Raw genomic sequence first — 24580 nt, forward strand, 5'->3', positions numbered from 1 at the left:
TTTGATCCCGGGGCTCCGCCACTTAATTGCAGTGTTTCCTGGACAAATTTCTCACTTCTCCGCTTGACAAGGAAAACTTCAAGGGAAAGGTTCTCTGAGTGGAAACCCACAGATAATGATTGGGAAAACAGAATTTCTTCAGATCATCTAGATGAGTTCTAGAAATCCTTTTTCTATATTTAAACTTGAGGGAATGCATGGCCTCCTTGTACTTTTCCCCACGGCTGTTTCAGACATCTCAAAACGTTACCCACCCACGTTGTACGTTCAGCTGGGACTGTCAGTGCCATTCGCTGCCATCCCCACATCCTGTTCGCTTCTGTCACCACAGCCTCCGTGCCTGGCCAAACACCTAACACGCTGTGGGCACTTGGTGTTTGTTTCACAAACAGAGGATTGTCGTGTCCTTCTCGCTCTGGACTCTCCTCTTTGCAGGACCTCCACACACTGTCACCAGAACTGCAATAGCAGTCCCGTGTATTACCTACTTAAATGTCAAGTGATTCCCTGGTGCAGGAAGGAAAATGTATGAGGCCCTCCTGGTATAAACATCTTCGGCTGCCCTAGGCTCCTCTGTGCACCAGCTGCACAGAAACAGCCCGGTCTGGCCAGGCGTGCCACACCCTCACGCCTCTGCTCTCCCTGCCCCCCTTTAGGCTGGAGACCAGTCTGGGAGGAGCAAGATGGCTAAGTCTCCCAGGCTTCCCCCTCTCCCGAAAAAACCCTTAGAGTTTCTCATTGCTGTTTAGCATCAAATCATGCTACCTTCTATAGTTTTCAGAAGAGATGGTCATGCAGCTCAGCCCTGGCATTCTCACATAAACACGCTGCTGTTGGGAAATGTATTTGTCAAGAGAGAAACATTCACTTATTTGAGTAGACCCATTACCAGACTAGATGCAGCTGGTCCTGAGGTCAGCCACTGCTTCCCATTGTCTGCTTTTGCTGCTTTCCCAAGCCTGGAGCTGCAACACAACTGAGGCCTAGATGTTATCCCTAGGGGTTGCAGGCGTCCCCAAACTACGGCCCACGGGCTGCATGTGTCCACCCTGAGGCCATTTATCTGGCCCCCACCGCACTCCCGGAAGGGGCACCTCTTTCATTGGTGGTCAGTGAGAGGAGCACTGTATGTGGCAGCCCTCCAACGGTCTGAAGGACAGTGAACTGGCCCCCTGTGTAAAAAGTTTGGGGACCCCTGGCATTCCCAGCCCCCTGGTTCACTCCCCTGCTACCCAATGGTCTGATAGGCATGACCAGTAACAGGCTGGCGGAGAAAAGGTTACCATGTAGGGGAGATCCTTGTTTTCCCAGTTTTACCCCTTGCTAGGCATCGGGGGCTTTCCGCCCTGGTGACCTGCTTGGCCTATAATCCTTGCTCTGCTGTGTCTAACTACCTGCCACAGACCTGTCAAGGACACCTTACAGATAAATTAAACTTTTACTATTAGGGAAAGAACCCTACCTACAACTAACCAGCAACAACCACTGTGTTGGAATATCCTTCACACCTATAGGAAGTTACTGCTCTGCTGCCTTTACTCGAGTCTTATCTGGGAACAGACGCTGCTGTGGAACCTGCTATAGAATTCTGTCCCCCAAGGCAGGGTATATATTGAGGTGACAAGTGCGATTAGAAGAATGGCTGGGAGAGATTCTCCAATAAGCTTCTGGAAGAGTTGGAAAACACCAAGGAGAAGAGTGGGTGGGAGCAAGAGGCCGAACCTCTGCTCCAATCTTAGTCTTTGGGCCCGAGATCCACTTCAAGATATAAGATCAAGTCTGTGGACACTTCAGGAACACCCAGAGCTGCAGAATTTCTGTTCCCCTTGGCACTAGAATGTGTACCTTCCAATCACCGGTCAGCCTATCCCCCACAAAAGAAAAAACAACACTCCCCCACCCCCACCCAACCTGCTTCTATCCTTCTGCCCCTTCTGCTCCACTCAGGGCCTTCCTCCTAGTTCACCACCCCACCCGCTGAGCTCCCCGGCAGACAGGGCGCGCCCCCTTCTCACGTGGAGCGTGTCTTTGGTCACTGCATTTGTACTCATGGTTGTGCCGGCACTGTGAGAACTTCACTGTGTCCCGGTCTTGACTTGAGGATCCTTCTCCTACATTCTAGGTCAAGGTTTATGGGTCTCTAGGGAAAATCTGAGTTCCCCAAAGAGGTGAGCTTATGAAGCAATAGGGTCAGCGGCCAAATTCATGGGGAATTTGGACTCCATCATCGCAGAGAGTGTATTATTCTCAGTTCTGAGAGAATTGGTCCTCTCTGTCTGTTCTTATCCTTGAAAGTTAATTTGGAATGTTCCTATTGCTCAGTGTGGTTCATCACCCCTCCTGTGACTGGCCCTTCATCTCTCCTGCCCTCCCTTGGGCCACTGGGTGTCAGTGAGAACAATCTAAAGATGACTCCTCTCTTGACGATGTGAGAACTCACAGGTAAAGAGGGGGTCGTGGGAGCAGCAGCTTCGCCGTTTAGTCAATATTTCCTTTTGAAGATGTGGACGCCCCGGCTGACCAGCTCGCTTTTGCTTGACAAGTGAAGAACGTTGTAATGAAAGTAAGAGGCCAGAGCGGACCAGCCACCGCAGTCTGGGCACGTCTCTCCTGCCCACGTGTGCGGGAGCACGCGTGTGTTCCCGCCTTTGAAGGGCGGGAGGCTGTGCGAACCCAGCCTGGGCTGCGAACGCGCCCGAGTCCTGAAGCACAGCGAGGCTGGGACAGATGAAGGGGATGCTTTCAAACAATATTGCCTTCTCTAATTAACGCTAGCAGAGCGCCCCCTGAGGAGCTCCCGGTGACCTTAGCCTTGCGAGGCGCAGGTATTTCTCAGAACCGACAGGGGCCGCAAACCTTTTCCCTTTGCACAGACCGTCTGGGAATCTTGAAAGAATTCGTTTTCTTTCCGCCCACGGTGCTTCTGGGTGTGCGTGTGGCGAGTTGGGGGTGGGGGTGGGGGGAGATGCTCGGAGACCTTCGTTCTCATTGTTCCTTAGGTTCTGATATATTCCATGCACAGAAGAGCCCCAATTTCTCAGTTCTTTTGTTTGAGACTCTACAAGGAGAGTCTGTGGACTGCCCCGTGCACGACCTTTTCTGATCACACCCTGGAAGATTAGACTTTTCCATTTTTACCTTTTTATTCTATCAGGGTGAAATTGTGACAAGGCTTACTGTGAGCTAAGGCCTTCATTATCCCCAGGGCTTTGAGAGAAAGGGATCATCATCACAATACTGCAGAAGAGAAAGCTGAAGTGCAGAGAGAGTAGAAACATTCCGAGGCCCCACAGCGGGCATCTCATAGACAGCATTTGCACTCAGGACTGTCTGGTTCCCAGTGGCCACGCCACCTGGCCTCCCATGAGAAAGGGATGGTTGGTACGGGATGTGCTGGTACAAAGCAGCCTCCTGAAATCAGCTTTGCCTGAAAGGATGGGAGCTACAAGAGCAGCAGTGTGCACTGCTCAATGGCTGGTTGAAACGTCAGGACTGACCACTTGACAGTGCACTAGGACAGGAGTTAGACGTGTCAGACGTAGTTGGGCCCCCTGACCACAGGAGGGTTAGCGTTCTATCCCCCAAGTGCCCAGATCTCCCGGGTCCCTTCCGGGGCTGGCTCCCCGTGAGTCTGTGGTGCTCATCCAGAGTGGCTGAGAAAGCGGTCACATCGTTTGCCAGTTCAGAGTTCAAGCAAATCACCTGAATGTCTGAGTTGATTTCTTCACCTGGGAGATGAAGCTAATATACTACTAGCTTCCCCTCCCACTTTGTGAGATGGTTCTGGAGGAGCTTTGTGTACTGAAAAGTCCTTTAGGCATATGAGGGCCTCCTGGACGAGACATTTCTAAAACAGAGCTGTGATCACAGGAGTACTTTAGGCATATTTCATTTTCTCATGATAGGTCACCGATGTGTTCTTAGATATGTGAAACCTTCACAGGGTCTCACCTTCCAAAACACAGTCCAGTAATATCCTAGGCTTCTTTATGTCTGAGTTACAACAAATATATGAACACCAATCCTCTGTAGTTGTTAGGAAATGCAACTTCCCCAAACGTCTTCTTTTGGTGGACACTTTTGACTCAAATGCCTCCAGTCTATTAGATTAAAAAATTTAGTGCCCTGGCCAGTTGGCTCAGTGGTAGAGCGTTGGCCTGGCGTGCAGGAGTCCTGGGTTCGATTCCCGGCCAGGGCACACAGGAGAAGCGCCCATCTGCTTCTCCACCCCTCCCGCTCTCCATCCTCTCTGTCTCTCTCTTCCCCTCCCGCAGCCGAGGCTCCATTGGAGCAAAGATGGCCCGGGCGCTGAGGATGGCTCTGTAGCCTCTGCCTCAGGCGCTAGAATGGCTCTGGATGCAACAGAGCAATGCCCCAGAGGGACAGAGCATCACCCCCTGGTGGGCATGCCAGGTGGATCCCGGTGGGGCATATGCAGGAGTCTGTCTGACTGCCTCCCCATTTCCAGCTTTGGAAAAATGAAAAAAAAAAAAATTTAGTATGACCTTCTTTTGTGTTGTTTATTGGCCAAAATGTTTCATGCCTCATTTGCCCTCAAATTCACATTTTTATTTATCAGAGTATTTGCTCTGCTTCTATGTGTGCATGTGTGTGTGTGTGTGTGTGTGTGTGTGTGTGTGTGTGTGTTTATCAGAGAAAACCTTTGTACTTTAAATGCTAAGGTATTTATCTTTGACATTGCCAAGCTATGTTATTTCTGTACATTGTTTTAAAACCAAAAGGGCAAAGGTAACGCAATTAAGAATTTTGCCTCAAATGAGCAGTCTCTGACATGCCTCAGATGGCGAGGGTCAGTTTCTGCTTCACGCAAACCCTTTAATCACATGCAGCCTGAATCAGGACGCCGTCTTTGACCTGGAGCCTCAGCGCCGTCACATTGCCCTCTGATGGGGGCCGTCCACCAGAGCCCATCCTTCTTGTGAGTCCGTAATTCTGTCATGCCCTCCCAGCAGGCAAAGGGGTGGGAGCCAGGCTGGTTCCCTTGCAATTAATGAGCAGCAAGAGCACATAATTATGAAATTTCTAAGGAGGGCTCCCGTTTTAGCAAGTGGAGAGTTCATCTTTTCTCTCTCCTCTTGCCAATTCTTATACCTATAGAAATATCTCATCTGGTTTGGGAATTTCATCATTTTTATTGGAAATCTTTTTCATAGACTTTATTTTTAAAATGCTGTAAACATTAAATTTTTTTAACCTCACAAGTAGATCATTAGGTTAATCACACTTCTTTTGTTTTATTTATTCTTTTATTCCACTCAGATTCCCTTTCATGCCTTCTCAGATATGTATTTATTTCGTGTGTGTGTGTCAGAGAGAGAGAGAGAGAGGGAGGTTGCATTCTTGTAGATGGCCCTGAGCTTTCATCGTTGATTTCCCTTTAAACCAACCCTCAGGAGCTTTCAGTTCACTGTGGACGTGGTTTCGTTTTGTGGCAAGTGACTCACATATAGATACACATTTATATGTGTAAAGCTTGCCATTTTCATCCGGAAGTGTGGCCACTTTTTACAAATTCTGCCTGAAGGAGTCTTTCTTTTACTCACATCTCCTGAAAGCTCACTCACCTTATAGACTCCTAAGCTTTGAAAAGTATTTCCTATGACTGTCCCTTCACTGAGGAAGAGGGAACTGAGGCCAAGGTGTGGGGGTCGGGAGACGCCGGGGACCCGAGGGATGGTAGGGGAGGCTGAGGCAGGGGAGGAGTGACGCTGAGGGCTAACACTCGGTCAGTCACTAGGTACGAGGCCTTGAGCAACCTATATAAACCACTTAAAGCCTCAGTTTTGTTTTTGTTTTTGTGTTTTGAGAGAGAGAGAGAGAGAGAGAGAGAGAGAGGCAGGGAGTGAGAGAAAGACAGGAACATCTGTTCCTGTATGTGCCCTGACCAGGGAATCAAAGCTGCAACCTGTGCTCTCAGGTACAATGCTCCAACCAGCCGAGCTATCTGGCCAGGGCTTAATTTTTATTGATATTTAGAGAGACAAAGAGAGGAAGGGAGAGAGAGAGGGGAGGGTGAAGGGAAGCACTTGTGGTTCCACTTTATCATACATTTAGGGGGTTGCTTCCCATGTGTGCCCTGACTAGAGATTAAACACGCTACCTTGTTATTTTGGGCTGACACTTTTAACTGACTGAGCTAACTGGCCAGGGCCAAAGCCTCAGTTTTTTAAGCTGTAACATGGACTTAGTACCTGCATTGTAGTGTTGGGTTGCAGTTACATAAATAGTGCATTGACAAGCACCAAGTTCAATGCCTGGTATGCAAGGGGTCCAATAGGTGTTGGTTGAAGCCGAACACCTTTGTTTAGAGTGACCTGGAATTTCCTGCTGAATTCAGGCATTAGGAAAACTTGGGTGGAGAGCAAAAGATGAGTTGCTGCAAGGGGTTTATCATATTTGCCTTAGGATTTGCAGGGAATAGCCATGGGCCTTTTCAGGGCTGGTAAAGAAGTGGGTTGCTCAGGAAAGCAGAAACAACATTAAGCTATCTATATTTATATATTTTTTTCCACGTATTCCTTCTCTATTGTTCAACTGTAGACAAGTGACTATCTCTACACTAGGAGTTGGGAGCTCAAATCCAATACCCAAGTGTGGGCCTTGGTTTCCTCACCTGTCAGAAGGCGGGGGGCAGGGGACAGTTAGCGTTTCTCAGTGAGACAGTGCAGTTCTTCGCTGTGTGTGGCAGCCGACAGGCTGGGGTCTGTGGAGCAGCAGCACCCCCAGGCACTGTCACACCAGCCTCTCCGCATTCCACGCGCCCCTCGGGAGAAGTGCCCGGATCTCAGAGGTCCCTTCAGTGAGTCTGTGGTTCTCAGTCCAGAGTGGGTAAGAAATCGTCATTTTGATCAGAATAAGTGGTCACTTTATTTATCTACTTCAAGTTACCTTCAGGAGAGAGGGCAGACTGATGGAAAGAAGTTACAGGCTTGGTACAACAATGACCAGGGCAGACTGCATTCTTTCTCCCAGTCCAGCTTCCTCCCTGCATTTTAGAGAATACTACCCACCGCACACCATTTTTGAAGAACTGAACTGTGATGACAATCACTCAGGTAAAATCACAGAGCCTGCCTTTTGCTTTGTGGTCAATAGACATTTTAAAGGATCCTTGTTTCTGTGGTTATCAGGTGCCCAATATGATAGCCTTTTTAAATAAGAGCACACACATCTACGTGCATCACAGAGAATGCTGGCTTCTCTGAACGACATTGAAAATGGTAACCATCTCACTCCCTGCCTCTTCCTCTGGCCTTGTACACCTCGGTGCTGACAGTCTTTCAGGCTCTAGGATGTACTCAGACATTCAGGGAGGGTGAGCATTGCTGTGTCTACCCTGCAACAAGGAAAGGGAATGGAAGGATATTGGGGGAGACCATGGAGAAACTGTGTAGAACTTTCACCTACCACCTCCTAGAAACCTTTCTGTATTTCTTTGCTAGGTCAAATGCAAAATAAAGTTATTAAATGGAACAGGAAAAGGTCCTCATCATTTTTTTTTTTTGCTGCAGTCCATAATATTTACTTTCAGATTTGGCCAAACAGAAGGTCATCTCCTCAGCTGCTGACTGGGCTAGTTCTGGAGGGACAGTTAGCAACAGCCTTTGACATTTAGAAAACTATACCGGACGCTTTTAGTGCATTAAAATCAGATTTTTATTTATATTTTCATAGGTAAATAGCACTTTTCCCTTCTAATTTTGTTCTCTGTGTTGATGTAGTTGCATTGTGCTTGAACACAGTCACCGAGATTAGCGATATTTATTTACAATTAGGAAATACTCATTTTGCTGTGATTCCCTTCCTCTCTATTTTCAAATGCAGCGAAGTCAAAAGCTCTGTGATGGAGATGGCCCAAGAAGGGGCTTCCACCCAGTAGCTCATCCTCATTTGAGTAAGCCTGTGCTTTCTACTGCCTCAAAGGAGCCGCTTCCCCTCTGCTAGGCTTTGTATCCCAGGTCCCGAGTTCCCTTTCTACCCACCCGTTTATCCCCCCATGGTGAGGAAGACAGCCATCACTAAAATCTTGAAATCTTCAGAAACTCCACTAGTGAGAAGGGCGTGGGTCTTCTCCTTCCAGTCTACCCGTTTTGATACAGCATTTCAGTCAAGTTCAATCCTTTATTGATGGGAAAATTTTGACTTTCTGCTGCCTTCCCGGAGTTCGATGATGCTTCAACCTCACATGTTAGGTCTTTATCATCTCTAAGGATGACATGTTGGGATGAAATAGTCACTGGGCAGCTTTTGGATGGCTTTCTCATCACTTAATATTATTAATAGGTTCTTGGAAACTGCTACTTTCAGTGAAGCAACATATAACAAAACCACTTTTACCATAGACTAATTGATATAAGCAAGAGTTAAGTTCCAAAGGCATATTTCTGGTCATAAAAACATCACCAAACTTCTAAATAAAGGTCCAAAACCCTTCTAATATTAAACATTGAAATAAAGGTGAGGTTGACATACATATAAGCAAGATTAATAAAAATAAATTAGATGACTCTTCTCCAACCCACTGATTCCAGTTCAAGGTCACAGTGGGCCAGAGTCTGTCCCCAACGCAGGGCACAAGACAGGACCCACCCTGACAGGATGCCCTTCTATTGCAGGGCAAGCTCCCCCATCCCCACAGTCACTCACACTGGGGCACTGTGGACACACGAGTTCACCAACAAGCACATCACTGTGGTGGGAGAGGAAGTCAGAACCCCGGAGGGAAACCCACGCAGAAGTGGCCCTGGTCAAGAATGTTTTTTTCTCATTGATGTTTTAAATCAGGGGTCCCCAAACTTTTTACACAGGGGGCCAGTTCACTGTCCCTCAGACTGTTGGAGGGCCAGACTATAAAAAAAACTATGAACAAATCCCTATGCACACTGCACATATCTTATTTTAAAGTAAAAAAACAAAACAGGAACAAATACAATATTTAAAATAAAGAACAAGTAAATTTAAATCAACAAACTGACCAGTATTTCAATGGGAACTATGCTCCTCTCACTGACCACCAATGAAAGAAGTGCTCCTTCTGGAAGTGCGGTGGGGGCCGGATAAATGGCCTCAGGGGGCCGCATGCGGCCCGCGGGCCGTAGTTTGGGGACCCTGTTTTAAATGAAACAATGTTAAATAAAACAGTGTTATTCAAAGGCCTGCTATACTTTGGGAAATGAAAACTAGGAGTTCCTTTTTAGGTTGAACGTATATATCCTTGCCAAATGATCACATTTCTTCTTCCGGCTTCCAGTTAACAGCAGGCCTGGATGGAGGATGCCCTCAGGATGCCTGGGCATGAGCATGGCCGGCCTCCTGTGACAGGGGCTTTCCTGAGGCCCTCTGCAGACTCTCTGAGACCGAGCCAGGTCTCCCTTCATGCCTCTCTTCTTTGAGGGAATGACTAGCTCTGTCATTTAAGCAATTTGGGCTACTAGCCTAGGGTTGTTAAAAAGCAGGTGTTGATCATGAGAGTAATGACTAAGTGCTGCATACCCCAAATGATTTACAATCTGAGATCTAAAGCAAAAAATTCATTCTCACGTGTCAGCTCTCCTTCTTCCCTCCCCCGGCCCCAAAAGCGCCGTCAATAATGAATGCACCTCCGAGCACCTCACCTGGCAAGATGTGTTCTCTAGTCTAGAGCGGGCTCCACGCCCTAAACCCACACAAAGGGCCACCCCCACCCTTCCCCACATCACATTTTATAATGCTCAGTCTGGAATGACCTTTAAAAAGCCAGATAATATTTTATTTACCTTTTTTCTCCCATTTACTGTTAAATGTTAATGAAGGTAAGAGATTCAAATTCTTGCTAATAAAACATTTTAATTGACTCAAGTGTAACCATAACTGTAAATTGGCTACTTTATATGAAAGACCTGAGCTTCCCGCGCCCGACTCTGTCTCCTGTGCAGTTTTGGAAGTTGGCAGCAAACCTTGTCTTTGTTCTTCCCGGGCCTATGGGCCCTTTCCTCCAAGACAGGCAAGCAGGAACTACCTTGGATCTCTCCTTTCAACAGAATTAACTGCCCTTCGCCCCTCCCCCTGCCTCTCCTTATTGAAGTCCTTCCAATTTAAGGTTCACTTGAAGCACCACCTCCTCCAGGAAGCCCGACAGGATCCCTACATTCCTTGCATCTGCCTCCAAAAGTCCACAGCATTTAGGAACCTTTCTTGTGATTCTTCTCACTTTCCTTTTTGTGACAGTGATTTCTGCAGCTGTGTTATCTCCTTGCTCAGATTAGAAACCCTATGCATGGTCACTGCTCAGTGAGTATCTATTAAATTGAATTAACTGACTTGAGTGAAAAGGAAAAAAGGAAAAGATTTCACTGACCTCTGCCATATAATTTCTCTAGGGCATTCTTAAAAACATTTATTAAATGGCTCCTTATCTGGAATTCTTAGGCAAGGCCACTCAGTATTTAACACTTGTAGTAACTTGCTGCTTTAGAGAAAGAGTTTTAGAAAAGAAGAAAATGGCATAAACTACATTCCTATAATAAATAAAGGGAGAGGGAACCTGTCTATGATCTTATTGAGGTGAGATGGGGTGATCAGAGCAAGTGACCAGACGAGGTTTCTCTTTCTCTGGGGGCAGAGGCTGCAGACTTAGCTACTCCTGTGCTCAGGGGAGCTGTGGTGGGCCTCCCAGTGTCATCTGGACTGTAATTGGGTGGGTTTACGATCCTTCTCCAGTTCCGGGAGCTGCTGGTTTTAGATGGGAAGTGGGCCAGCTCCCAGTTGGATGCATCCCTCACCAGTGAGCTGGGAAAGCTGGTGGAAGAGGTGGTAGCAGCCGATGACAGTGTCTGAAAGAGGCAGAAAAGCAGAGAGATTCAGACAGTGACCATCTACTTGCTGTGTGATCTTCAATGAGTTCTTTAACCTCTCTGTGCCTCAGTTTCTCCCTCTGTAAAATGGAGATCACTGTTAATACCCACTTCATAGAGATATTTCGACAAGTGATTTTAGTGCAAAGGATTTAAGTGAAATGCTTTTGGAATAATGTCTGGTACATAGTTGTGGGAGACTGCAAGTACCAAAGCCCTTGTAAGTTCGAGGCTTAGCAAAAGGCTAAGTTCTCCCCTCCACACCTCCATATTGGCTATAAAGCTGAGTATTTGCACTCATCCCAACCCATTTCACTTGCTTGCTTAAGTTGCTAGAAGCAATTTACAAGCTCTTCCTTTCACCCTTTCTTTGTTCAGATGTTGGTTGATTTCACTTATGCATGGTGGGAGGATTCCTGTTTATGCCTTTAGAGAATTCCTGTTTTTGCCTCAGATGTGTGACTTTGTATCGAAGACTTCCTTATTTGCATATGGCTATATAATAAAGCAAACTGGGACTATTTCGCGCTGTCTTGCCATCAGCTTGCAGAGGTGTCTCAATCCTATTTCTCTTTAAGTCTATTTTCTTTGTTCCGTATCGTTCTCCCTCAGGACCCGGAATTACTAGCCGCGCTGGTTTGCGGCACACAGTAAATAGTAAGTCTTAGTTTTTATTACTTCTCCTAGTCTGGAAGCAGAAGAGAAGGAAGATAAGAAACAAAGGTGAAATACTCTTTCTCCTTTTCATGAGAAGGGCTGTGAAGTTTGGAGACTAGATTCCAGGCTTGGATCTCACCAGCCCCCTCCACCCACAATTGCTCCCTGGGGATCCTTCCACGCCAGGTCCATGTCAAGAACCATGTTTCCAGGAAGCTTTTCCTGTGCCCCACCTCTTCTCATTCTCCTCCATATTTCTGCTGTGTTTTGACATCCGTTACGGGCACTTGTCCTAAATAAGGACTCTGCCTGCCCCCCAGTTTGTGCAGGTCTCTTTTCAATCACTTAAGTCATGGGTCTCAACTGGGTTCCCACAGACTATGTCAGTCCTTTGTGTCTCCATTCATAGAAAAATAAAAATGAATGGGTGATATTTCCTCAATTTTAGGTTTTCCTCCCATAAACTCTGCTTATTCTATCAGCCCTTACCTTCACTTAATTATCCCTGACTGAGTAGCTCAATCCTGGCTCACCGTGGGGGGATGTTAACCATGGGGCTCACCTCAAAACATTAACAACCATCAAAGCTCAGGCTCCACCCCCTGACCAATTAAAAGAGAAATTCTGAGGTTGGGGCCTGGGCATCTATAGACTTTTAAAAGTTCCTCCAGTGATTCTTATTACATAGATCAACAGTGATCTTGTCTAAAGAACAGATCAATGAAGAAGAAACGGAATGTATACTAAGTATATTAGTGGGAAATTTTAGAAATAGATAATCTGGCTTAGTTTCGTAGTTTAATAAACTATGTGCTTCATGGCTCTCCATTTCATAGAAAACATGGGACGGTCCTATATTGGGCTTGTTGTTTCATGGCTATTTCTGTCAGGCTGTGTTGTTTCATGGTGCGCGCTGTTGTTTTACCTGCGGAAATTGCTGGACTTAAGCAAATGTGTCTGCTAGTCATGCCCACAAAGCTGGGAGATTGTAGGCTGCTGTGAGTGCACCTAGTTATTCTTTTTCTGTTACTGTGGCTGCAGAGGTTGCTTTCCCAGACTGTTTATCAGTGTAGCCTGTTGGCCACAAGAGGGACAAGGAGAAAGGGTGTTACATGGCTTAACAAACACTTCCCCACTACTAGGGAAAAGTAGGAAACATCCTCCCTCCCAGGAGGTAGAGCGGTATCATCTTGATACAGGACAAACCACAGGAACTAGAATATGTATCACAAATGATTGCACAGAAAACGTTTTGTCTGCAAAGAAATTCAGAAGTCTGGGTATGCCTCCAAGTTAGAGCAACAACCGAATTATGAGATTCCTGCTAAAATAGCCTATAGTGCTCAGTAGTGGGGCAAGATGCAAGATGTTGTCATCAGTTCCTGTGAGATGGTTTGGGTAAGTTCAGGAGAGAGATGAAAAGCAATTCGCTTATTGGAATCAATTTGAAAGGTTAAGAGTTAGACTGTAACTAATCTTATTATGAATTTGAGGAAAACCTTATGGCCCGTTTATCTTTTTTCTTATTTGTAGAGAAATTGTGATAGTTTTCTATTAACAACTTTAATTAATTGATATCCAAATATCTTCTGCCTTTCGATAAATGAAGAAGTGATGAGATACTTATAACCCCACAGCTAGTTGTTTTACATGCAGTTCCTTTTGCCTAACACCCAGCATCTATGTGTTCTTGCTCCAATGATGAGAAAGAGCCTCAGTCAGGAATTAGGCTTGACCATTAATCCAAAAATGTCCATGGCCTCAACTTACCACTTTTGTAACAGGCCCATTCACTTGACTAACCCGGGGCTCAAAATCGTGTCTTTCCATCTCTTATAGCTATGGAAAGGTTTGTGTGGGCTTCATTACAGAACCCTGGTGGGGAGCGACACCTATATAGGAAGATGGCGGCGGGTGGTCTCCACGCAGTGATGCAATTATCATTGTAACTTGTTTGCTTGTTTCTATGCCCTGCTTCTTTACCACCTCACAAAGCTTTAATGGCTCTGTGAGAGAACCACCCTCAGTTGAGGCAAGGAAACAAGGCCTAGGAATGCTATTGTGTGATTTTATCTGCCTGCGGTCTCCCCTTTACTACCTGTAGTTTAAACATGACAGAAGCAAACCCTATCAAGTTAGCTTCGTGGGATGAGACAGGAAGACAAATGTCAAGACGGCAGTCCCTCCCCCTGCCCTCTTCTCAGTCTGAGTTAATAACCTCCCGCTTTAGGAGTACTGAGCCCACTAGATAAAATGCTCTGTGGCTCTTATTAGCTTAACAAACAGACCCTCACTCTTGAGGACAAACATGCCCACTGAATATTGTGTGACTGGGGACTCTTTAAAAGCTGGTGTTCAAAAGGGGAATAGAGCATCCTGAGTTGAATAAATTGATAGTGTCCCTCACCACCCTGTTGTCTACACAACTCTCAGGGCCTATGCAACTAGTGTTTATTGTCGGCAGCGACCCAGAACATGCAGGATCAACCAGTGTCTGGTGAGGAACACATTTCACAGGTTTGTTAGTTTTGAGCGACAGTCGAGTTGAGGTTAATACTTCCTAGACTTTAGGGACATAGGGGTTTTTTTTTCCCCAAAAGGTTTTTGCCTTCAAATATGGAAAATAGGCCCTTTGTGGTGAGTGTGCTTTCTCTGGTACAAAGACGGAATTTGTAAACACCTGTTTATGAAAAGTAGCAATTCTCAACATTATGGCACAATCTTCTAAACCAATACATAAACGGATCTTTAGTGCACATGGAAATCTTTTGCATTTGAATATAAAAATCCACTGAGGGAAGAAAAAGGGAGAGAAAGAAATGGGTAAATAAATACAAAAACTCTTAAGAGCCTCTGGGCTGGTTTCAAGAAAGCCCCACAAAACAGGTTTTCATGGTTGTATGGGGGTGATGTGATCCTATTCAAGTTTCTTTCCTTTCTTTAGAATTTCTGAAGAAGCTGTAGCAAATGGCTTTGGGGGCTGTTCCTAAAATAGATTTTAGAGATGAAAAAATAGGAGAATGCATAGACAATCTGAGACAAATGATCAGCTTTGACACTGACACTGAGATTGTAAGATGACTGCTGTTTCGTGCAAGAAATGAATATTCAGGATGCCCCTGCTGGGTGCCTTTTCCTATTTGAACCAACTACTGTTTGGGCCTTGATTCACTTGTTACCAAATTAAACACTCTTTGCACACAGCAGAGTAACTTTACGAAGTCAGAGTTTGAAATGCAAACATCTTTTCTGCTCTGGCCACGGAACCTGTCACAATCTTCATCGGGAACTGAATTAAGTTTAAAATATCATCAGAGGGTGTTGATCTCTCTTGGGCTGGGAGCTGTCCTCTGTACATCCGGCATTTTTTGGTTGACACTGCGTATCACTTAGCAACGAGCCTGAAAGGCCCTATATGCATTGATTGCACACCATTGTCTTTAAAGGGGTGGAAGTGTTAACTGAATAAAACTCCCCCCACCCCACTGGGTGACCAGACGGTCATTCCTCTCAAGTTGATAATCTGTTTACATCAAAATATTGCTTATTCCATTCTCTGATCTCCTGATTTTTTAACATCTCTGGCTGAAGGAATATGGAGAATTCTCTATATGGTGGAGAACCCAAAACTACTTCCCTGACATGGAGTGATGATGAGAGCAGTTTTGTCTCTAGTTCTCCTGATAAAGCATTAAATGCATTTGACAGCTGAGGATGATAATTCCAACTTTCTTCTATAGTTCTCAGAGGATGGAGAAGCCTGCAATTGCCCCATAAAGAGAAAATATTCCCTTTTGATCTGTGAATAGTTTTGAAATAAATGACAGGATATGTTATATGGCTGTGAAGATGTTAAGGCTTTAAAATGGACGGCGGGCTCTGACATCATCTGAATGCAAAGGAAATACGGCCTACCCAAGGGGTGTTTTCAGAATGAATGAAATTTCGAAGTAGAAATTCTTGCTTGAGTAGCGAGGGCAGCATGCATTTCTGCATCAATAGCCATGGCTGAAGCAATAGACTGGGCTGGTGGATGAAACAGACCGTTACCTCATACCTCTCCTTTTTACAATGATCTGTTTCAGAGACCTTCCACCGAGGCAGCTTTTTCACAACCAGCTCAAACAATGAGGGCATTTCAGCCAGGGGAGTTTTACATGTAGCAAAAACCAGATTGGTGGGTTTGGTGCCCACCTTCATCAAACTAGGCAGCAGAGACAAAGCAGAAACATTGTGGCCACCTGCCCTACAACTTCTAGTTTTGATAAATCTGTTTTTGCTCCTCTGTGAGCTGGTATCATACTACATTCAGCTAAAGAAGGAGAATAACGACCAAACAATATGCCTTGAAAAATACGCCAACAAGGCAAGTGATGTCAAAATCAACCCACTAACTGTATTGCGTTGGCATTACTTTCTGTCTGGTATAAAGGAACTGTAATAGAAAATGATAGCGTGAAAAGATCCTCTGGTCCGTTAAAAAATTTTTTTCTCCCCACAATCCTTTTCATCAAATAGCAAATCTATATAAAAGAATACAATTTTATTAATGTTTCCCTTTTGATGAAGACCCCAGGCCTTTACTCTATGCCTGATAGAAAGAAAAATGCAATTCCAAACTTTTGGACATATGATTGGGGAGTTGAGAACAGCAGAACAAGATGGGGACCATCATGGCTATTCATACTGACCCTGAGGAGATGCCTGAATACCCTCGTTAGTACACGCAAACATATTTTGAACTAATGTATAAGTTTTTAAGTGACATCTCTCTTCTCCTGCACCCATTTCCCCCCAAACACCTCTCAATATTCTGTGGCCAGTCATCTCGGTCTGGTTCAACTGCTAAGCGAATACTGCTTCTATAAACATTTCACTGCTACAACTTGGATTTTTCACAGCATTAACTTTAACTACACGGGTATTTGTAATGGAATAAAACTTGAAATTGACATTTTGCCATATTGCTAGTTAAAGAAGTGGGCCTCACATGGAGATGGATGTGCGCCTCATTTCATGGGAAAATTGGTATCTGGAAGGCCAAGTTGAAGTTGTAGGCAGCTGGAGCTTCACCAAGAATGTCTTCAAGAAAAAAATATACACCAATAGAATCCCTACTTTTATAGCAAATTCCTGAGCAAATTTTCAACCGTGTATTCATTTAAAATGGATTTTAAATGTGCACAAGCTTAAATCAATTGAGGAGAAAATAACAGGTTTCAACTCAAACATTGGCACAGACCTCACTTGAGCAAAATGAGTGAGTTGGAACCTAGGAAATAAGCTGGAAGAATTCATTCACGGTCCCTTTCAAGGGACGTGCCACTTCCTTTACATTAAAATGCATTTAAGGACAAAGTTCTGAGCTTCTTCCCAGAAATCAAAGGCTTCCTTTATAAGAGGCAGATTATTTAATTGTGGTTTAGATTGCCCCACAAATGACACTGCCACTTTGAACTCAGTTGAGTGGGTGGTGGTGGTGGTGGTGGTGGCGGTTTGTAAAAATCATTGCATTACCTGACTCCTAAATTTCAACAAGTGGGTTAGGAGCAAACATCACTTGAATGGCAAGGAGTCCTTTCCTAAAGAACCCACACCTCCAAATAAAACATCTTCCCTTTCCTCAAAATTGTATCCTATCGAAGTTTAACAATGTTGATATTAAGATAATAATGGGGAAACGGCTGAAAGACTGGGCCCCTCTTTAGAGTTAAATGTTATCTGCTTAGACTAATATTGCAATTGCCACCCACTGACATAATTTGTTTCACAGTCACAGCTTGGCAGCATGAATCAAATGTTGACATTCTAATTTCATGCACACATGGGCGTTTGGCGGAGCAGGCCCGCGGCCCCAGCCCACTCTCTCTGTACCTGTGTAAATCAGGCCGACAAGGCGCTCTCCGCAGCCTGCTCGCCAAGTTGCTCTTTTCTGGGAAGAGAACTTCTGAGCCTGGCTTCCTCCCCTCAGGGTGTTTGTTTGTTTGTTTTGTCTCTCACCTTGCAGAGTGTCACAAGTGCTCCTTTATTGCTGTTGGCAATTGGACTTTACTTTTATTTTTTCCTCCTTTGATTGCAATTTCCAGAACTTTAAGATCTCAATTAGATGGTAATTTGACTCATTGCTTTCCAAACTAATCACAAACGTCTCTGAAAAAACACCAAGGAGGGTAAGGAGTGGTGAGGAGAAACTCATTGACAACTGGAGAGAGGTGATGCTGGTTCCCTCTGCTGTGAACCGCACTATGCACCCCCATGGTCATATGCTGCAGCCCTAACACCCAAAGTGACTGCATAGGGCCTCAAAAGAGGTAATTAAGGTTAAGTGAGGTCATATGTCCTAATCCAATAGGACAGTGTCCTTCTAAAAGTGGAAGAGAAGCCAGGGAGAGACACACAGAGAAAAGGTCATTATAGGGCACAAAGAAGAAAGACCTCAGGAAACAGCAAACATGCCAACCCCTTGATTTTGTACTTCTAGCCTTTAGAAGTGTGAGAAAACAAACATCTGTCATTTAAGCCTCCCGGTCTGTGATAATTATGGCAGCCCAAGCAACCTAATGCAACCTTCCAGTTAAGGGCCAAACTTCCTCTGAGTGTTCTGCCATTGACCAGGTGGCTTCCAGAACCACCTGAGCCCATGGACGTTGTCAGTGTGTAGAGAGTTTTAGGGCTACAGCAATCAAGAACTTGAATGAAGCCAGCAGAGCATTGCAGAGCAGCCCCTGTTTGACCTTCCACTCAGGAAGGATTAATGGCCAGTGCTTTATATTAGGAGAGAATGCTCTGACCACATTCATCCAGACATGGGAGAGTGCTGCTTCCCAGTTACAATGACAGGTTGGCCTAAGCCCGTCACATGCTCACACTCAGTTCTTCTAGGTCATGAGTTGTTAGCAGGAAGTGGGTGGGGTCAACATAAGGATTTCACTGTTGGCTGCGACACAGAGTAGAGCAATTGATTTATACAAGGACGCACCCACATCTAAGTCTGTGGCCCAGCTGTCTTGCTTTTCTCCAGCTTTGATTTCATTGCTTTTCTCAGGGTCTGTTTTTTGTACTCATGGGATGTTTCCAAAATGAGCCCAAGCCCATGCTCAATGGGAAAATTTTCCCAGAAATTACTTGTCAATTAACCATTTGGTCATCAAAGATTTTTATTATCCTGCTTGCTAGCCGTGAGTTTCATGTGAAAGCACAAAAATACTCTAAAGGTTTTTGTTCCCTTGAAAGAATTGATGCTGTGGAATCTGTCCCACATAGAAATGTTGAAAACTGTAAGATCTTTCATCAAATTGCAAATGATGTCATCTGGAGAAGGTCTGGAGCCCAGCTTGAGTGCTGTCTTTGGGATCCATCATTCCCCTTTCTTGGCCTTTAGTGTCTGCACATGTAGAGCAGGGGTTAATATTTCTGGCCACGTCCAGTTTAGAGATTTGATGACTCTACCATTTAAAAAGATAAAATATGTCACAAAAGTCCCCGAGAACAAGGGAATGAAAATCAGTAATTCAAATTCAGCTCAACCTCAACAAAAACATACTGAGTGCGTGCTGTGTTGCCAGACACGATGAGAAGTGCTGAGTCCAGGGAAATGAGTAAGAGATGTAATCCTCAACTCCTAAGTAAAAAGCAAAATTGAGATCAAACTTCAGGGAAGAAAGTCTGCGACAACAGAAATATTGTGTAGTGGCTTATATAACTGTAAAGGGCAAATGCCACTTACTAAACTGAACTCAGTTTACAAAGTAATACAGAGCTATTATTAACCTGGCCCACAGAAATAAAACTTAATGGCTACTAATTAATTATCTGACCCTGGAGGGGCATATAATCTTTCTGGGTCAAGGTCATCTTTTAAATACAGGGATTGGACTATGCCTTCTAAGGTCTCTTCCAGTACTGACATTATATAATTATGAGATCATGAACTAGCTAAACAAATAATACTCCCAAGAAACCCCAAATGTAGAAGAAATGGACTGAATTGCTAGAAAGGCATTTCCCCCTCATATTTCTAACCTAACAAAGGTGTGATATTGTCTTCCTATTACCAAGACATTTGTGAGTCACTAAAAAATATCCCAAATAATCTATGTGAATGGCAATAACTAAAGTGCTGTGAAGAGATTTGACCTAGATGGATTCTCCCTGTGCCACCACCCAAACTTTTTATTTCTCTGTCTTAGTTATTTAAAACTACATTCAAGTCGTTCAAGGCTCCGACTCCTTACACAGTTGTCGCACACCTAACTCCGCAGAAGCCTTCGTTTTCACTCAGTCCGACATTCCTCTCTGTAATTGAGCGGCCTCCCACATGCCTGCACTTACCCTTCCAGTGCTTCTCTGACTCATCTGTGAGTCATCTGGATTGTTTCTGTCAGCTGGAATAGAGGGTATTCTGTTAGATTCAGAGAGTACTGATATTCTGGGGCTGCCAGGAGTGTAACTATTGAAGGAACAGGGAGTGCTGATATGGCCCTGTGAGACTGAGAACAAAGAAGGTCAGAGACCCTTATCAGAAGTTTATGTTTGAAATTCGCCACTAAGCTAAAACCGGCCCCTGTTGCTATGCCGGCCCCTGTTGCTATGCTGCGTGCGACCTCCCTAGCCAATAGCTAAACTGCCACATCTGCTTCTGTATGCTTGCTCACTTAGGATATATAAGGACCAGGCTGTAAGTGCCAGGCGCGGCTTCTGTTTGCAGCTCCTTGTGAGCACTGTGTCTCCGGACATCTTGGGAGTTCGCCCCTGCGCAGGTTAAACTGGCCAATAAAGTAACATCTAAACTCCTGAAAGTCTCCGACGTTTGTTCTCATACCCGGTGGATGCTACATATTCCAACATAAACACCATGCCTTCCATGGTTTGTGGCTAAGTGCACAGTGATGCTCAATAAGTGTTTATCAGGCCCTGGCTGGTTAGCTCAGTTGGTTAGAGTATCCTCCAAAAACAAGGTGGAGGGTTTGATCCCTGGTCAGGGCACAGGCAGGAAGCAATCAATAAATATACAACTAAATGGAACAATGGATGAGTGCTACCGTTCCTTCTCCCCTCCTCTCTCTGTCTGTCTAAAAATCATTCAATCAATAAAAAAGTTAAAAAAAAATTAAGCTCTGGCCAGCTAGCTTGGTTGGATAGAGGAGCATTGTCTGGAAGTGCAGAGGCTGCCAGTTTGATCCCTGGTCAGGAACAGTTTGATGTTCCTGTCTCTCTGTCTCTTTCTACCTGCCTCTCTCTAGAAAAAAAAGTGTTTATAAAATTAAAGTGAGAAAATCTGAGTATAGGTTTTTACATTTGTAATCTAAAAGAATTTCAACAGTGTTTTCTCATTCCTGCGGTGGTGGAAGAGGCATTGTGACCAGCAAGAACCCGGAACTGAGATCTGTGTCCAACTCTCAGCCCTGATAATTTACTTTGTCAATCATAAAACACTTATTGAACAAATACTATGTGGGTGAGTTGCATCCAGATGATGGATAACAGATAAATAGGATATAGTCCTTGCAGATAAGTTCAGTGTCTGAGAAGTATATTGCTTAATTTCTCTGAGCTTCGATTTCTTCAACTGAAAATGAGAATGGAAATTATTCCATTGAACTATGGTAGTTAACTTTTCCTTCTTTCCTCTTATTCATTAAGGGCTTAAGTTAAGAAATTGATTCCTTAATGATTCTCTCTTTTTCTTCTTTAAATTACCTGTACTCTGTCCTAAGTTCATTTTGTTGTAAAATTAGCCATGAGTTTGAATCTATTTATATTTTAAACTTCAGATCATCCATGGTCACCTTTAAAAACAAACAAATAAATCCAAGCATTGATTCTGAGACTGATGCTGATACTCTCAGTTGTGGATGATTAGCTTCTTTTTTGTGCATTATCTTCTTTTTACATGAGTGCTTTAGGGACCCAGCTTCAAGAAAATAGACTTTAAATTTCAAGAACATAAAAAGTATGTCTCAAATATGAATGATTTCCCCTTGACATGACATGGTTTAAATTCACACTCAGATTGATGAGCTGTATAGGAAAGCAGGTGCCTTCCAGAAGAAGCTGAGAGGAAGACAGACCATAACCTGGGGATCAAGTGCAGCCTAACAGGTGGTGTGATCAGTGAAGCCACTGTCAGCGGTCAGAAAAATCCACCCTGTCTGAATTCTTTGACCCCAACATGTATTTCTCACTTGAGAGAACGGTGTTAGGTTATATTAGAACAGAACCTGGCTCTGTCTGCCCTTGGAGTACTGGTTCCTGTCCATCCATCTAAAGGAGGAGCCATGGAACAAGATACGTTGCTATGGAGCTCTCTGCTTGTGTCACTAAGCGGCATAGCCAAGTTCCTCTAAGATTCTGGTTTGGTGAAGAGAAGTCTTACTTGCCTAATAAAACAACCATAATGTTGAATTTTACCCTAAAGATTTGCTGAGGGTGATTTTTGAACTTTAATTCATGGTACATGTGATATGAAGTCCAACTTGGACAGACTGGAAGAAATGCCTGATTAAAGATGAGTCTGAATTGCGGTGCATTTAAAAAACAATGCAGTGATTCGGTTCCTCCACGTGCAAGATGGAGAGGTTGGAAGGAGTCTTCTAGTACTAACCCTCAGTGATCCTGAGAATATAACATAAATGAATGAACACTGCTCCAAAGTACCTAAAGAAGTGGAAGATATTGACAAATGTCAGAAAGATTGTTTTCCCCCATGTTTATGTGACATTATCTGTAGTGTAGTGATAATGCCACTAAGACATTTGTATAAATATGAATATTCAGGTCCTTACTGATTACTATGATTCTCTGCCAGGTACCTTACTTACCCTTTAGTGCTACCAGTCTCGTTCTTTCAAAGGGAGAAAGGCTATCCCTCTGGCATGTAATTGAAACTAAATAAATATGTGTTATGAGCAAAGATTTAGTACAATAATATAAATACATGTAGAATGTTTTGTGGTTTATAAATGCTACCTTGTTTTTTTTTCATCATCAGCAAACTTCTCTCTTTTTTTTTCTACACAGGTTATCATCACTTCCTCAGGGAAGTCTTCCTTGATTGTCCTATGTCAATCTCCAGTTATATGTGCTGATGGCACCATATGTCTATTACTTATAGAATCTAATAGCATCAGACTTTTCCTCTTTGGTTTGTTAGGTTATGTGATTACTGTCTCTCACCCAGCTAGGCTCAAAACTCCATCCGATAAGGCTCCATCACATTTTGTTCGTTCCTGTGTGCCCCTAGTGGGCAGCACAATGCCGGTCACTTTGTGGTCACATGACACATACTATATTTATTAAAGGAAGTAGGGAAAAGTGGAAAGAAGAATAAAAATATTAATGTTTTCAATAACCTGAACTATAGTGGCAAAATGCTGCCTAGCAGAACTCAGACGGCTTGCCTGGATAAATCAATGGCAACAGCTGTGACTATCACAGAGCTTTTCTTAAATGCAAAGGCATCTGAGAGAGAATACAGAGTTGCTTAGTTTTTGTTTTTAGTTGAATTCTAGCACTGGATTCCTCCAGAATTGTTTCAGGCTTTTAACAGTCTTATTTGTTCATACAAGTAAGAAGAGTATCCGAAAAGAAGTGCACACAGCTGGTTTCTACCCAGGACACCTCGGAAAATGGGATTAAAACGTTGGGTACTGGTTTGGGCTTTAGTGTTTCCTGGAAGCTCAGGCAAAAGGGGAAATGTACTTTCACACAGTTTTCTAGAAAGAGAGATAGAGATAGAGATAGAGATAGAGATAGAGAGAGAGAGAGAGAGAGAGAGAGAGAGAGAGAGAGAAAAGGAGAAAGGGAGAGAGAAAAGGAAGTTCAGATCATCAATAAATAATTTCCTGGCACCTGACTCCAACAGAAGTTTCTGAGAAGGTGGCTCACTCACAATCTCTTTTCTCTAGGAAGGAGAGGTCAGACCAGCAGGCATTAGGATGCCATTACATTCAAGCAAAACTGGACAATTTTGAATTTTGTTTACAGCAGTCACTTTTCTAGAGGATACCAAACTAATGCCATCTCAAAAGGATGGAACTCTTCTGCTGAAGTTTTAATGCCTTGAGCTTCCTTGACTTCTCCCGAGCTCGGAACGCCCTCACAACGGGCCTCCAGTCTGTGTCATTGAAAACCCAAGGCTCAGAGTGAAAACACTTTCCTCCTGACCTTCCTTCTACCACATCACGAATACTTGTCTGCTGTTGGCGTGTGCATATTTCCTGTGACAATAGCATATACTATCAGTATTTTATTAAGCAAACGCAAGTATGTTTTTCCTCTTTGCTCTGTTATTTCTGTATCCACCATCTGGCTAGATCTGAAGATGAAGTCTGGAAGGAAGTTTTTCCTTCTTCTTCTGGCTAATGAGAGTCTGGCAGAGGTGTAGACTATGCCAGGGGCTGAATGACAATAGATCAGGTGGAAGGAAATGAGCCCTTCCCTGATGGGGCAGGTGAACCACCAAAGGCAACCTGCATAGTTAACAGGCAGGTGCAAAAGTCTGCGCTTGGGATGATGGGGGCTATCTTCCCCTCCGCGAACTGTTTTGTGGGATGGTTGTATCTTGTATACTCTGCCACAGTGGCACAAATAGGGCTTCTCGGGCACCCCAGCCGAGAATGGGAGTCCGTTGGTATCAGGAGTGAAGAAAAGGCAAGAACAAGCCATGACAATGGGCAAAAGGATGTGAGGATTCCAAAGTAAACCCAATTAAATTTATTTTCCTTTTTTAAAAATAATTTTTATCTCAATTGGGTCAAATACACAGTAAGTAGATTATGAAATGTGATAAATTAGGTCCACCTACAAGGTCAACAGAAACTAAAAGACATTGCTATGTTTAAACAACTTAGTACCAATTTTTTATTTTGTTTCTGTTTTGTTAGAAATCCTCTGTGATTGCAAATAGGATAAGGGGAGAGAAGGATCTGAGCAGATAAGGAAGAAACCCACATTGTGAGGAGGTGGGAATGCTTCCTGGTCTCTTCAGTTCTTCCTATTTGTTTAGGAAGATCAGAGGAGATCGGGCGCGGTCGCATTCAGGGTGGTATGGCGTAGACTACTTAGGAAGA

Source organism: Saccopteryx leptura, chromosome 6, assembly GCF_036850995.1.
Source record: "Saccopteryx leptura isolate mSacLep1 chromosome 6, mSacLep1_pri_phased_curated, whole genome shotgun sequence".
Taxonomy (NCBI): Eukaryota; Metazoa; Chordata; class Mammalia; order Chiroptera; family Emballonuridae; genus Saccopteryx; species Saccopteryx leptura.